A 13,206-nucleotide genomic window follows, 5' to 3' on the forward strand; every position below is an offset into this window, starting at 1 on the left:
TGTTGTCCACTCGCATATTTCAGATTGGGTTCGGGCTCAAACATATACAGAGAAGTTTAGTTAAGAAGTTTATATTTCAAGTAAAGAACGAGAGAAAGAAAGGAAATCTGACTTCTACTGTTTGTTTACATATCCTCCGGAGCTAGCAGAAGTCTGCTGAGAGGCAGCTTCCAGGAGCTAACCAATCAGAACAGAGTGGGTTCATTGGGAGGCAGGCCTTAAAGAGACAGGAGCTAAAACAGCCTGTTTCAGACAGAGGCTGGACTGAGGGGCTGCATAAAGGGCCAATACAAGATAAATAAGGAGTTTTTAAAACCGTAAATCATGCAACAGTATTCCAGTATAGCCGCAGAATAAAAATATAGACCTGTAAATGTGCATGTTATGTCCTCTTTAAAACAGTGGTGCAGCTTTTCAGAAGCTTGCTATGTCAAAGGTGAGCCAACTTGTTAATAGTGTATATCATTGTTATCAAGCCTTAAAAGAGTAACTTAACACCAGGTTGAAAAGCAAAGTTTCACTGCCCTCTCTGGACGAAAGTTTCAAGTCTGTTCCCCCTCTGACCACGCCAACCAGCAGTGCGTGGTTGGGCGTGGTCAGAAGTGCACTCTGTTGATGTCACAGTGTACTGACACACCCTAGAGTACACTTCGACATCACTGCAGCAAGATGAGAAGTTAAACTACTGGATTTTGAGCATCCTTTTTAAAATCTGTCTCTTGTGACTCCCCTGACTTCTTGGGAAGTGTAATCCTAAATTGCTGGAGACCTCTTTAAGTTACTCTTTAATTCTATATTTAAAAAGTCTCTCTCTGGATTATGGTATGTTTTGGTATTGTGGTGTTGCATCAGAGTATTGAGTGTTACAGCTTTCCAACATACAGTATCCTCTCTGTCAATGTCAATTTATTTCAAACTCAGTCCTTAGCTCCCAGCTCTTCTTGAAGGTCAACTACAGTAACATACAGTAAACTGACTATGATACCCAATGCTATAATGACCTGTTTTTTCTCTTTACCAACTTTTACCTTCATTAAGCTTTTACACTTGCAGTTATTGGTTCAGTGAAGCCTGCCAGTAGACCTCAAATGCGCTCCAAGTCTAATTTCTTTTAAAGAAGGCTTAAAACGTCTCTAAATCCTTTGGCTTATCCCTGCATCTGTATGTGTGTATCTGTGTGTGTTTGTGTATTCCAGGGTCACAATATCTGAACATGAAGCATACATGTTTGATTAGTTGTTTTTATGAAACAAGCAATAGGTTTCTTACTGTGTATGAAATGCATTTTAAGTAATTATCAAAACTGTTTTAAATTAATCAAACCTTTAGGGTTGTTTTAGATCTGTTCAGGCTGCCTGATATTTTTTCAAAAATAGTACTGGAAGTAAATCCCAAGGATCTTTTTAATGTAATTTTTGCTTTCCAAGAACATTCAGATTTTTACATCCCTCACTGAGTTATATTCTAATCACATTTTCTTCTGCTTGGCAGTTCTTTTCATTTTACCTGATGAATTACACCTGACTCAGTGAGGCTAATTGCTTTAAACCTTTTCCACAACCCTATTTCAACATTTCCTTACTCTCCATAGTCTCTTACACTTTTCTCTTTCTCGTTTGCCCTCCCTCCCTAACTTTCCGAGTCACTGTGGTGTAGTTGTACCTTATTTTCACTCTCTGTGTTCTTTCGAGCTACAACACTTCCTCTCCTCCTCCATCACACTGACAACTCTGCACTCTCTTCGTCTCTCCCCCATTTTCTACTTTGTGTTTCTTTAACACCTATAGGTTTTCCCAGCTACCCCTCTCTTCAGGCAATGGGCACCATTTATCATTATCTGTGATCTTGTCTCTGCGTCTTCTTAAACTGCCTTAAAGTAAACTCCACTATCTCATCATCTTGTCTCACTTTTCTCTCACCTTCCTTTTCTCATCTTCTTTCATTCCCACTGTCATTGACACAACAGGATCCTACTAACTCTGTGTGTGTGTGTGTGTGTGTGTGTGTGTGTGTGTGTGTAGTGTGTGAATGTGTGTGTATCTATCCATCTATCTGTGCTCTTGTCTGCCTGGTATCACCATGGTGACGGATTTTGGTGCTATCTGTCCCTGCCTTGTATATCTTGGCAGCAGTCCGGGGCGCTGTGTCGACGTGTCCCAGTTCCGGCCACCCAGCACCAACGTCACTGCTCCATGCTGACCCTGCCAGCTCACATATGGAGCCCACATATGGGCCTCATCTATAAGAGATAGGTGGCCTGAAGGAGCCACAGTCCCGCCAGCGAAACAAACCCAGTTCACAGAAGGTTGGCTCCGACAAAAAGGCTGCAGGATGTAGAGTGACATTTCAGTGTTTGTCTGTTTCATGAGGAAAAACAACCTGAGTTTTGATAGAAGAACAAGCCTTTTCTTAACACTAACATTACATTTAAAGGTTGCCTGTAATAGATACTATACTATGGAATTATCCCCAACATCTTTTTTTTTATTAAACAAAGGATTAACATCTTTATTGTGACCAGCAATATTAGTTCTCAAGACTTTTTTCTGTCATCTTATTGACCAAAGTGAGTGACATGAATTTATATGATATTCATTTGTTGATGTCATTGTTTGATCTGAGTTTGAGGACTGACAGATTGAATTGGCTAAAAGGTTTCTGTTTCACAAAGATGAAAATATGAATTTCTTACCCTTGACATATACATATTAAATATATAAGATATTACATATTATTATGTGTTGCACATATTACTACATATCATATATCATTATTAAACTCACACATGACATATTACTCACAATTGAATGATCTACAATATATTAATTGCAGTATTTTAGTATTTAGGAAAAGGAGAATATAGGTAACTTTACATTTTCCTGACCATTTTTAATGCCTGATGCACAGTTTTAGATTTTAATGTGTTTTTTTTCTACCATTCTGGATAACTATTGGTTTCCATTCATTTCTGTACGGTGTGAAAATCAAGCAGCATGGTCAAGTTGTGTAATCCATTGCTGCGAACAACATGTCGACATAACATTTGTGAAAGTAACATAATTTTTGCATGGTATTGCAGATAAAGGACAGATTGGTCTGACTCAGCAGCATGATACCTCCTAACAATAACAGAACTTTGACAAAAAAAAATAAACAGACTTGATGATTCACTGTGATTACACAACTCAATCAAGTTGAAAGACTAAAGACACTGTTATCATCATGTATAGAAATGAATTGGCTCTGTAGATAAAAATCAAAATCCGTTGCTGTGATGTAAAATATAAGTGATTTGCAGTGAATTGGCTAAAACATGCAAAACCACTGCTATGGTCCTTTGAAGTGTAAGAATTAATCCCAGATTGCAATTAACTGCATGTCTCTGGCACATAAACGAGACTTTGATTTATCCAAATGGCCCAACTCATCATTATCAGACAAGGATAAGACTTTCGCGTCCTAATTTGCTCTCAAGTTTAGGCTGTCTCATTCTGTGTGTGTCCCCTTTCTTGCCAAACGCCCCCCGCCTCCCCTTTTTTGGTGGAAAGTCTGTATGTTGTGTGTTTTTGCCTGCGGGCCTCTCTCCAAATAAACAAGGCAGTGTTTGCTTTTCGTAGCGTCCTGAGGTTAAGTGAAAATTCACACCGTGGCATCTCCCTCTCCGCTCTCGTATCGTCGCTGACATCCGTCTGTAGGCTGCTAGACAGACAGTGCTTTGCCCCCTTACCTCCCCCGCCTCCTCCACCTCCCCTCTGTGCGGTGGTGGAGTCTGCCTGTAGTCCATATCCGGGTTGGATGAGTCAGTCGGAGGCGCGTCGCTCCACTCGAACGAACTCCTTTACCCAGAAGCCCCAGCGGCGCCTCAACTTACAGAACTGGCTTCTTGGGGCTTCGGGAGTGTTTCCCATTTAAACAAACAGTGCCGAAGATGGCGGAGAGTTAATGGTGTAAAGAAGAAATTATCGATCCGGTAGAAAGATACGTCCACAAGGTAAGCATGTCCTGCGTGTTTGCAAACGTTCAGTGAATTTAAGCGGACTTTGCATTTGGTTTGCATGTCGACAGAGGACGGAAATGTACTGACTTGGGTTCCCAGCGGCAGTGCACACACAATATTGGCATCGGTGCGGTACGGAGGGCACAGTGCATGGTCTTTTTTTTTTTTTTTTTTTTTCTTACATGACAGCAAAGATTTCCTAACCTGTTCGTGATGGGGATGAAGTGCACACCAGGTGTCCTATTTGTGATCCAGCCTGAAGTTGCAGAATGAATGAATGTTTGGCCGATTTAATAAACTTCACTCGGGCGATCACGCAAAAGCTTGGCCAGTTTACGCACAGGCTGCTGGTGGTGGGATCAGAGAAAGTGTTTCCAGTTAAGATATGTCGGGAAGTTTTGAGAGAGCACACTTTACACACTTCGCGCACACACACGCTCAAACACACGCAAACAAGGTGATCGTTAAATTTTCTCTCCGTGGCTGCTGACTGCTGTCCTCCGATATAGTCGGCTGGAAACTGTACAACAGCTGAGTCTGACGCTGTCGCAACATGAGGGAATTTGGACCGAAATGTTTGTTGATCTGAAGCGTGCAAGCGTGTTTGACTATGATTTTAAATGGAGCATGTTTGAAAGAGGCTACCGGTGTATTTTAGTGGTTTTGGGTACAAGCGTGCGATGCGGGAAGAGGCAGACGATGCTGACTGTATGTATGTCTGTCAACCAGCCAGCCAGCCAGCCTGCCTGCCTGCCTGCCAGCCAGCCAGCCAGCCAGCCGGGGTCCCGAGTGCTGAGCGATTTAAAAAAAAAAAAAAAAAAAAAGTGTACTGACTCTACTGTATGTCTCCGAAGTGCAAGTCAGTGCATTGACTGGCGCATGCATTGACTGTAAATGTGTGAGCTGAAAGAGTGGATAGTCGCTGTGCTTGTGTTTCTCCTCTTTGGTCTCCTTCATAACCCCTGTCAGTCCTGTCATCTGCTTTATCCTCCATAACGTGTCTCACTGTATATCTGCAGGGGGCAGCAACGTGGCCCTCCCTGTGCCTATACACTGTCCTGTAACTCATAAGGTCCACGGTTTGGTCCCTGAAACAGCCAGCGTGTGTGTGTGTGTGTGTGTGTGTGTGTGTGTGTGTGTGTGTGTGTGTGTGTGTGTGTGTGTGTGTGTGTGTGTGTGTGTATGTGTGTGTGTATATATATATACATGAAAACCACCGTATGTCCTTGAGCATGACACCAAAGCCCTACTACAGTACCTACTCACACTGGATAATAGCAGTCTACTCTTTAGTGTGTGTAAACAGAAGTTAAATGAAAGTGGAGCAGATAGTTTGTTTCACTTGTGGACATGTGAGGTCGACTTAATTATGTTGAAGTCAGTGTTCAAATTTAGCTCAATTTGCAGCTTTGTTTCACAGCGGAACAGGGCCGCAAATAATCATTTCCATTATCGATTATTCGTTAAGTCTATAAAATGTGAGAAACTGTGAAAAATGTCCCTGCAAGTTGACGTCTTTGTTCGAGCAACAAACCCCAAAGATATTAAGTTTGCGATGATAGACAACAGAGAAAAGCAGCAAATCCTCACATGGGAGAGGCTGCAACCAGATCATTTTTGGAGTTTTTGATTGATAAATTACTTAATTCATTAACTAACACCCCCTTCTTTGTTCAGAAGCCTGAAAATGACATACCTGAAATAAAACAGTTGCTGTTGTTGGTCCCTTTTTGATTGCAGTCATGAACCTATACTCTCCCAAAAGGTTTACACTCTAAAAGTCAGAATTAATTAGTGAACCAAATTTACAGAGCCAAGAACATTTTAAAAATGTACTGTGAGGGTTTTTTTGCATATTCTGTTTATTTTACTGTTCTGTTTTTTATGTATTACTACTACAAAATGTTGTCACAATGATATCAGGTTCTTAAAATCATTTGAAAGCAGAAATCGCATGGTTCTTTCTGTTTTCATAACAATGTACAGTTCATCAACTTTGAGGATTCAGCCGACTGCTGCTTGTTAAGGAGTTTTAAACAATTATCAACATTTTGGGTGATTCATTTTCAGTCCATCAACTAATCGTTTAATAGACCAGTTCAGCTCTATGTCTGAACTGGCTATCTGTTGCCCAAGTGGAGGGGTGTGGCGGCGAGGAGCCCTCGTCTCATTCCATAGCACCCCTCTCCTGACAGATTTACAGTCAACTCTGTGGCCTGAGTCTCTGCACACGTGCAGACACACACGCGCCTAACCCACTTACTGAGGAATCAAAACGAAAGGGTGTGGGCAAGCTGCTCGGACCCGTAGGCACCCGCGAGGGGTCTTCGCTAAGCGGATGGCGGGATGGGATGAATGCGTGTACGAGGAGGAGGAGGAGGAGGAGGTGGAGGACGATGACAGTGATGCATGATGTTTGTTGAATGGAAAAAAGGGGACAGAGGTTAGCAGGGGATGCTGGTGACTGGGTCAGGCGCTGGGGGCAGGGCTCACGAGGCTGAACGGGAGGGAGGCAGGACCTCACACACCAGCCTGGGAGCATGTGAAGCTCTGTATGTGTGTGTGTGTAGAGGAAGGGGAGGTGTGTATGGTAAGAGGAGGGGCTCAGGTGGAGCCTCTTGCTGGAATTCTACCTGGCATTTTTGTCTTTTGTGTCCTTCCTGGTCTTTTGTTGATCTTGTTTCTGCCCTGCTGGGTCATTTGTGCTTTTTTTTTTTTTTTTCACCTCTTCTGTGGAATCACAAAGTTTTCTGACTCAAAGGATCCACATTCTTTGCTTCACTCTCGCTCTTCTCTCTCTCTCCTCTTTGTGGTATGTCTCTCGCTGTCCCCTGCCTCCCCCAGCTGCGGTGTGGTGTGCTGAACTGTTGTCCTGTTGTTGTTGGGGCCCCTCTCCCATGTGTCAGGATGTGTTAAACAGGAATTAATCTTCACCAGCTCTCATTGATTTCGCTCTGTGGAGGAGGGGTCCTTTTTTTTTTTTTTTTATCTCACTCATCTTTGTCCTCCTGTCCCTTACTTGGGCATCTCCAGTCCAGTGGTGGAGAACCCCACGCCTGATCATAGCGGCGGGAACATGATTTCAGTTGGGGGTGTGGGGGTGCTGACTATCAACCCCCCACATGCACAAAATTTGAGTTTATTAAGTAACTGAAGCGATCCCCCAACAGAGGGACGCTGTGTGCATTTACGCACGAGGCACAGTAGCGTTACTTCATTGATTATTTAAATCTCCAGACACGCCAACAGGATCGGTCAGGATCTAATGGTAATTAATGTTCCATGTTATTCTACACATCCAAAAGGTCAGCTGTTACTCGCACACAGTCTAGATTCATATAGAGAAATTGTTTGGAGTAAAGTAGCTGTCATCCTGATAAATCCTGAGCTCCATCAGAGCTGTTTAAAAGATTTTATTTCAGAAGCTAAAAGTTTAATTTCCAGTGGAGAGTTTCCTCTGTCCTGTCAAGTTTATAACTACAGTTTTTAGTTTTGCTGCTTAAATGTCTGACAATATTTGCTGCAGTGACATTACTGCGCGTATGAAAACGTTCACAATTGCTAAAAGCCGCCTCTCCAATCTTTAAAGTAAATTATTAAAGGAAAAATTCATACATCTACAACACACAACAAAGAAATCACTTGGGAAGCTCACACTACTTGACATAATTTAAAAAGCAATATAACCTACGGGGACCAGTAGAGATGGAGTGTAATGTCCACAGTAAGCAGCTGACTTGTGCTAGGTATCTTTTGACACTAGTGACACGTACGCGCAGTACAATGATAATGGTGGCAGATTTAACACTCAAACTTTTTGTAAGTTTTTGAAACAATGTGTACTTAATTTCAGACAGAAGTGGACTATAGCGGGTGTATTTTTAGCCGTTGACCAGTTTTGCTGACTGAAATGTCAACTTTCAGATTTTATCAGCTGGCTAGCTAGTTAGCTAAGTAAGCTAATGTTAGGTCTATGAGTTGATAGAAAACATTGTCTCCAGCTGACTTTAAACGTTTTAACGTTAACATCAGATTTACAATGCAAATCTCGTAAAAGAGGTCTAAACTTAATGCTGACATACTTGATACTATGCTGAAAGACTGAAGCTAAAGCTACATGTGTGTCAAAGTTTGATACAAAGAAATGCAAGATCAGGCCAAATTTGTGTGTAGTCTTTCTTAGTACTCAAAATTTAATCTAAATGGCAAGCTAAAATTAGTTTTGTCAGTTGGTTTCTTAAGTTCTTGGTGACTAATTTCAAACTAGTGATTTACTGACTATCAGTTTGGACCATTAAAACTGAAGAAATACCTTAAGTCTTAGTAAACACTTTCGTAATGTGTAAATTGTTTGCTCAGAAACACCTGTTGTACCTTCCAATAAGACAGGAAGTCACTGTAGCATCATGAGCTGTAACATAACTTCCAGAAATAACCGTTTTAGGGGCCAAAAGATAAAATAAAGTTAACTGCCAGTCCTTTGTGAATGTAGGTACGACATTGTTTTATTTATATATGTATACCTGGAGATATGTGTGTTTTTAGAATTAGTGTGTTCATGCAGTTTACTGTGAGAAGGAAATATCCGATCATGCTAACCTAACCAATATTAATTGGTCATTTATACTAGTTAGTCATACTTTGTTTTGGGGTTTTTTTTGTGAAATTTTACTGTGAACTGTCAAATATGTTGACCATATTCATATTACCTTTTTTTTACTCAAAATCTAATCTAAATGGATTCATTCATCTACTTTACGCAGCAGTTACACCTGGCAGTTTGTGGGTGCAAATATTTAGTTATAATAATTTCCAAGGAAGAACTAGTTTGTGTGGTGCAACCGGTTTTAATTAAGTGATGTGTAAATCTCCACTTAGTAAACACTTCTGTTATAAGAAGGCTAAGTTTGAACTGACATACAGCTGGACCAACCGACTCCAGTCTTATTTTGTTTGCACATAACCCTGTTTGGCATCTTATTTTACATACTTGTTGATATTTTCAAACCATATGTTTTCACTTTTATTGCTACAACAAAGATAAAATGCTTCTAGGATGAGAAATCACTGATGTGTTGCAGCGGTATCTTGTTGGCTGGGGTTGCTGGAGTTTAAACTTCCCTAAAATCCAATAAAAAGCAGAACACAGCTGCTAACATTAGCCTAAACTAGCACAACCCTGTCTCCCAGAAATTACATTCATATACAACTAATTTGCAACAGCAAATTTGGTTTTGTTAGAAACTTAATGCTGGCTGAATTACGTTTCCTCTCAACATAATGAGAAAATGTTGTTAGTATTTGGCAAATTGCAAAAATGTTGATACTGAACGTATGAGTGAAATGTTCATAGACAACATACCTAGTTGTGTTTTTCCTCCACCAAAATATCCGATCTTGAAGTACAGTATCCAATAGTAGAAACTACAGCAATATTAAACTTTTCATGGTTGTGTTTGGACACTGGCAGCACTTGATTAAGGTTAGAGAAAGGTCATGGTCTTGGCATAATACAGAAAAATGTCTGCAATGACTTGAAGCACATTTAAGCCACATCACAATCTTTCACTGACCATCACCAAAGTGCTTTCGTTGACTAAGAATGCGTCTCGCGTGTGGTGCCAAAGCAACGTAATTGGGAATGCGATTAAATTGTATATGAACACAGAAGCAGAATTCAAATGTCTTAGTCCAATGACTTTGCATACATCGAGGCAATATTTGCCATCACTTATGTCTCTTCTCCAGAGCCAGAAACCACAGAGCCAGCATTCCCGTCTGTAAAGTTATCAGGAGGCATGTTTTGCTGCTGCTCCTCTGATAATGAATTGGAGATAGACGGGGCATTTGTGTGTTGGCTTTAGCTTTGACACTCAAATGAGCTCTATTTTATCATGCAGCTAACAGTTTGAAACCAGAAATACTACCCACATCCCGTTTAAAAAAAAACAAAAAAAAAAACAACCAAAAAAAACATCTTGGCTGCTTTCGAGGCCCATAAGGCCACTCTCCACTTAAATACTAATGATAGTCCTTCACAAAGAGTTTATGAAAGCTTTGAGTTCATATTTTAACACTACAGATGCACATTTATCCTGAAGAGTTAAGGATTATCTTAATTACTTGTTGATTCTTTTGTTACAGTGGACTCTCCCCTCTGTCTCTACCACCTCCTCCTCCTCCTCCTCACATAAGAAGACTTCTAAAACTTATAAGACTTATAAAAGACTGAAAAATGATATATATGACTAATAATACAACTCTATCTGCCTTTGTTCATTCATTTTATGTGCTGCTGATCTGTGAGTGATACGACTTTGCTCTAGTGGTTGTGCAGGAAGCTTACGTGCTTTCATGAGTCAAGACAATTCAGGAAGTAATGTCGGTGCCACAGCACCATAATTTCTCAGAGTTTTCACCACTTTCAATATAACAGGTCAATGTGTCCAAAATAACACCATGGGAAAAAAGTGAAACCAAGCAACAAAAGTATATGAACTAGTACAGTTAACAGTTAAGATGGACTTGTTTTTTATAAATCAGACATTAAAGGAATGATTTGAAATTTTGACAATTGCACTTATTTGCTGTTTTGACAAGAATTAGATGAGTGCAAAAACCCAAAGTGTAGAAACTACAAGTTGTGGTTTTATGGGCGGGTCATGTACTGGCACATTGATTTCCTGGAGTCTCCACCAGTTGCTTAGCAACCTCACAGTGACGACAAGATTTAGCCAAGAAATATTCCAGCACATAACTGGAATTTACCATTTTTTCAATTCAGATTTTATACAACTTAAACTCACAAGGGATCAAGTGTCAATTAATGAGCTTAGAGGTGCTAGTAAGCAGATTTTTTTATTAACATTTGGACAGAACCAGGCTACATGTTTCCTCTTGTCTCGTGTCTTTTTGCTAAGCTAAGCTAACCGTCTCCTTGTCGGAGTTTCATATTTAATAAGCAGATATGTGAGTGGTATCAATCTTCTCATCTAACTCTTGGCGAGAAAGTGAATAGGCGTATTTCCCAAAATGTTACACTACAAAACAAATATTCATCATCATTTCATCATTATATACTTTGCGTATACAGTTTATATGATATACAACTTAAGTTCCGTCATGTGACATTTTGATGAATCTGGATTAAGAGCATTTATTTTCTATGTTTTTTTTTTTTTCTATACATATGTCTTCTTAATGAGTTCTTGGAGCGTCTTTTCCACCAGGGTTAGAATTGGAGTTCCACTTTGAAACAAAGCACACCCAAAACAACTCGCCCCAACAGCCAGGGAAACCAGAGTCACTATTCATGTGTAAAAGGAAAACAGAGTCCTGAAGGCTTATTACAAAAAGTAACATTTTAAAAAATCCTGGGGGGAGTTTGACTCATTCTCATCTATCACTGATGCAGAGAAGTGACACTCAAGTGGCCAAACAGTTATTAAGAGTGGAAACAAAAGCATAAATAAGCAGCTTCTGCTCTGATTTGCATTGTTATTTGTTTACAAACTATGAAAGCATCGGCAGAAATAAGAAGTGAAACGTTTCATGAGACAAAAATCCCTTAAAACTGAATTTCCACCATTTCTTCACATATGATATTGCAGGTGCAGTTGCAGTTACACACACATCACTGCTACACTGTAGATTTATACCAGACTATGTTTAAACCTCAAATTTCAGTTCTCTAAATGTGGTCTCTCGTGTACCTTTGGGAGTCTACATAGGAGACACTGAACTTCAAAGAAAATTCTTTAAATGTTTGAAACAGATCACTTTCTACAAACAGGTTTGCATATCTGTGAGATTTAGAAGAGTGGAATTAATTACAGAAAAAGCCAGGATTTGCTGCTAAAAGTCTCAATTCACAGAAAATTAATCTGCAGCTATTTTGATAATTGAATAATCTTTTTTTTTTAAGCAAAACTGACAAAAATTGCTGTTTTCAGCTTCTCAAATGTGAGGATTTAAGGCTTTTCTTTGTCATACGTGATAGTAAACTGAATATTTAGGTGTGTCGGACTGTTGGTCGGACAAAACAAGACATCTGAAGATGTCACCTTTGACTCACGGAAATCACTATAGTGTCTTTTTCTGATATTAATAGTCGGCAAAATAATTGGCGGAGTAGTAATGGAAAGAAATCGTTAGTTGCAGCCCTTGCTGCTAATATCCATTAATGATACACTATGTCTTTATTACCTTGTTGACCCTAAAGTTATCAAAGAAACCAGCAAAGCTGTGTCAAACCACTGGACAACAGACCAAATTTGTCTGATCACTAACATCATAACTTACTGACTTTTCATATCACAATATACATTTACAAAATGACAATAGTTACCAGTGGCAAATAACCAGAAGTTCAACCAACCAATCAGCCAACAGCCCTTTATCTTTAACTGGTTGTACAGTAATTGAACATAAACATATCAGAAGCCAGTATAAGAACGCAAATACATGCAGGGATGTATAAAATGTATTTGTGCTGAAACAATTATTAATCAATTTAGTCATTTGACAGAAAATTCATATTTAATGACCATTTATTTGTTTTTGAAGCAAAATTTCCCCCCAAAATGTGAGAATTTTCTGTTTTCTTCTGTTTTTGATGCGATATCTTTGGGTTTTGAACTATTGGTTGAACAAGACAGGCGATGTAAAGACATCAGCTTGGTGTAATAATTGGCATTTTCAGTATTTATAGACTAAACGATGAATTGAAAAAATAGGTGACAGATAAAAAGTAAACTTTAAAATGTACGAACAAATTATTATCATTACGTTAATTGTTATCCAGGTAAATCTGACCATTAATGTTTATACACATTTCAAGTCATATTGTCCTTCTCTATTCAGCCCTGTGTTAAATGTAGGTCTGGAGTGAGTCGTGAAACCAGGGGCCTGTACTATGAAGCAAGTTCAGCTAAGTCTGGCTCTCTTCGGGTGAGCCGGCTTCACTGAGCCTAACGTTGGCCGTCCTGGACAACCAGAATCACGAAGCTGGTTATCAACTAGTTCTAGTCAACTCCGGGTTTTCCTCTCTAGCTACGAACGTGTTCATGTGAAAAGAGACGGGGTTGTAAATGACGAGTGACATGAAAACTTCTGTTTCAGGGACAGCAAAAAGTCATATTCAACGAAGTGAAATGTAAAGATGTAGATACTAGAAATAATTTCCACATATTAAAAGTGGGCTAAGACTT

General features: G+C 39.7%; 1 protein-coding gene across 1 annotated transcript in view; it reads left to right on the forward strand.

Annotated features, from left to right (window-relative positions):
- Positions 1–3,856: 3,856 nt before the first annotated feature.
- Positions 3,857–13,206, forward strand: part of LOC137184764 (nuclear receptor coactivator 3-like) — a 67,049-nt gene continuing 57,699 nt past the window's right edge. Inside the window, exon 1 of the mRNA XM_067592743.1 lies at positions 3,857–3,991. The gene's annotated coding sequence lies outside the window, so the exon portion shown is untranslated. The remainder of the gene's footprint in view (positions 3,992–13,206) is intronic.

Source organism: Thunnus thynnus, chromosome 6 (assembly GCF_963924715.1).
Source record: "Thunnus thynnus chromosome 6, fThuThy2.1, whole genome shotgun sequence".
In the NCBI taxonomy this organism is placed as follows: Eukaryota; Metazoa; Chordata; class Actinopteri; order Scombriformes; family Scombridae; genus Thunnus; species Thunnus thynnus.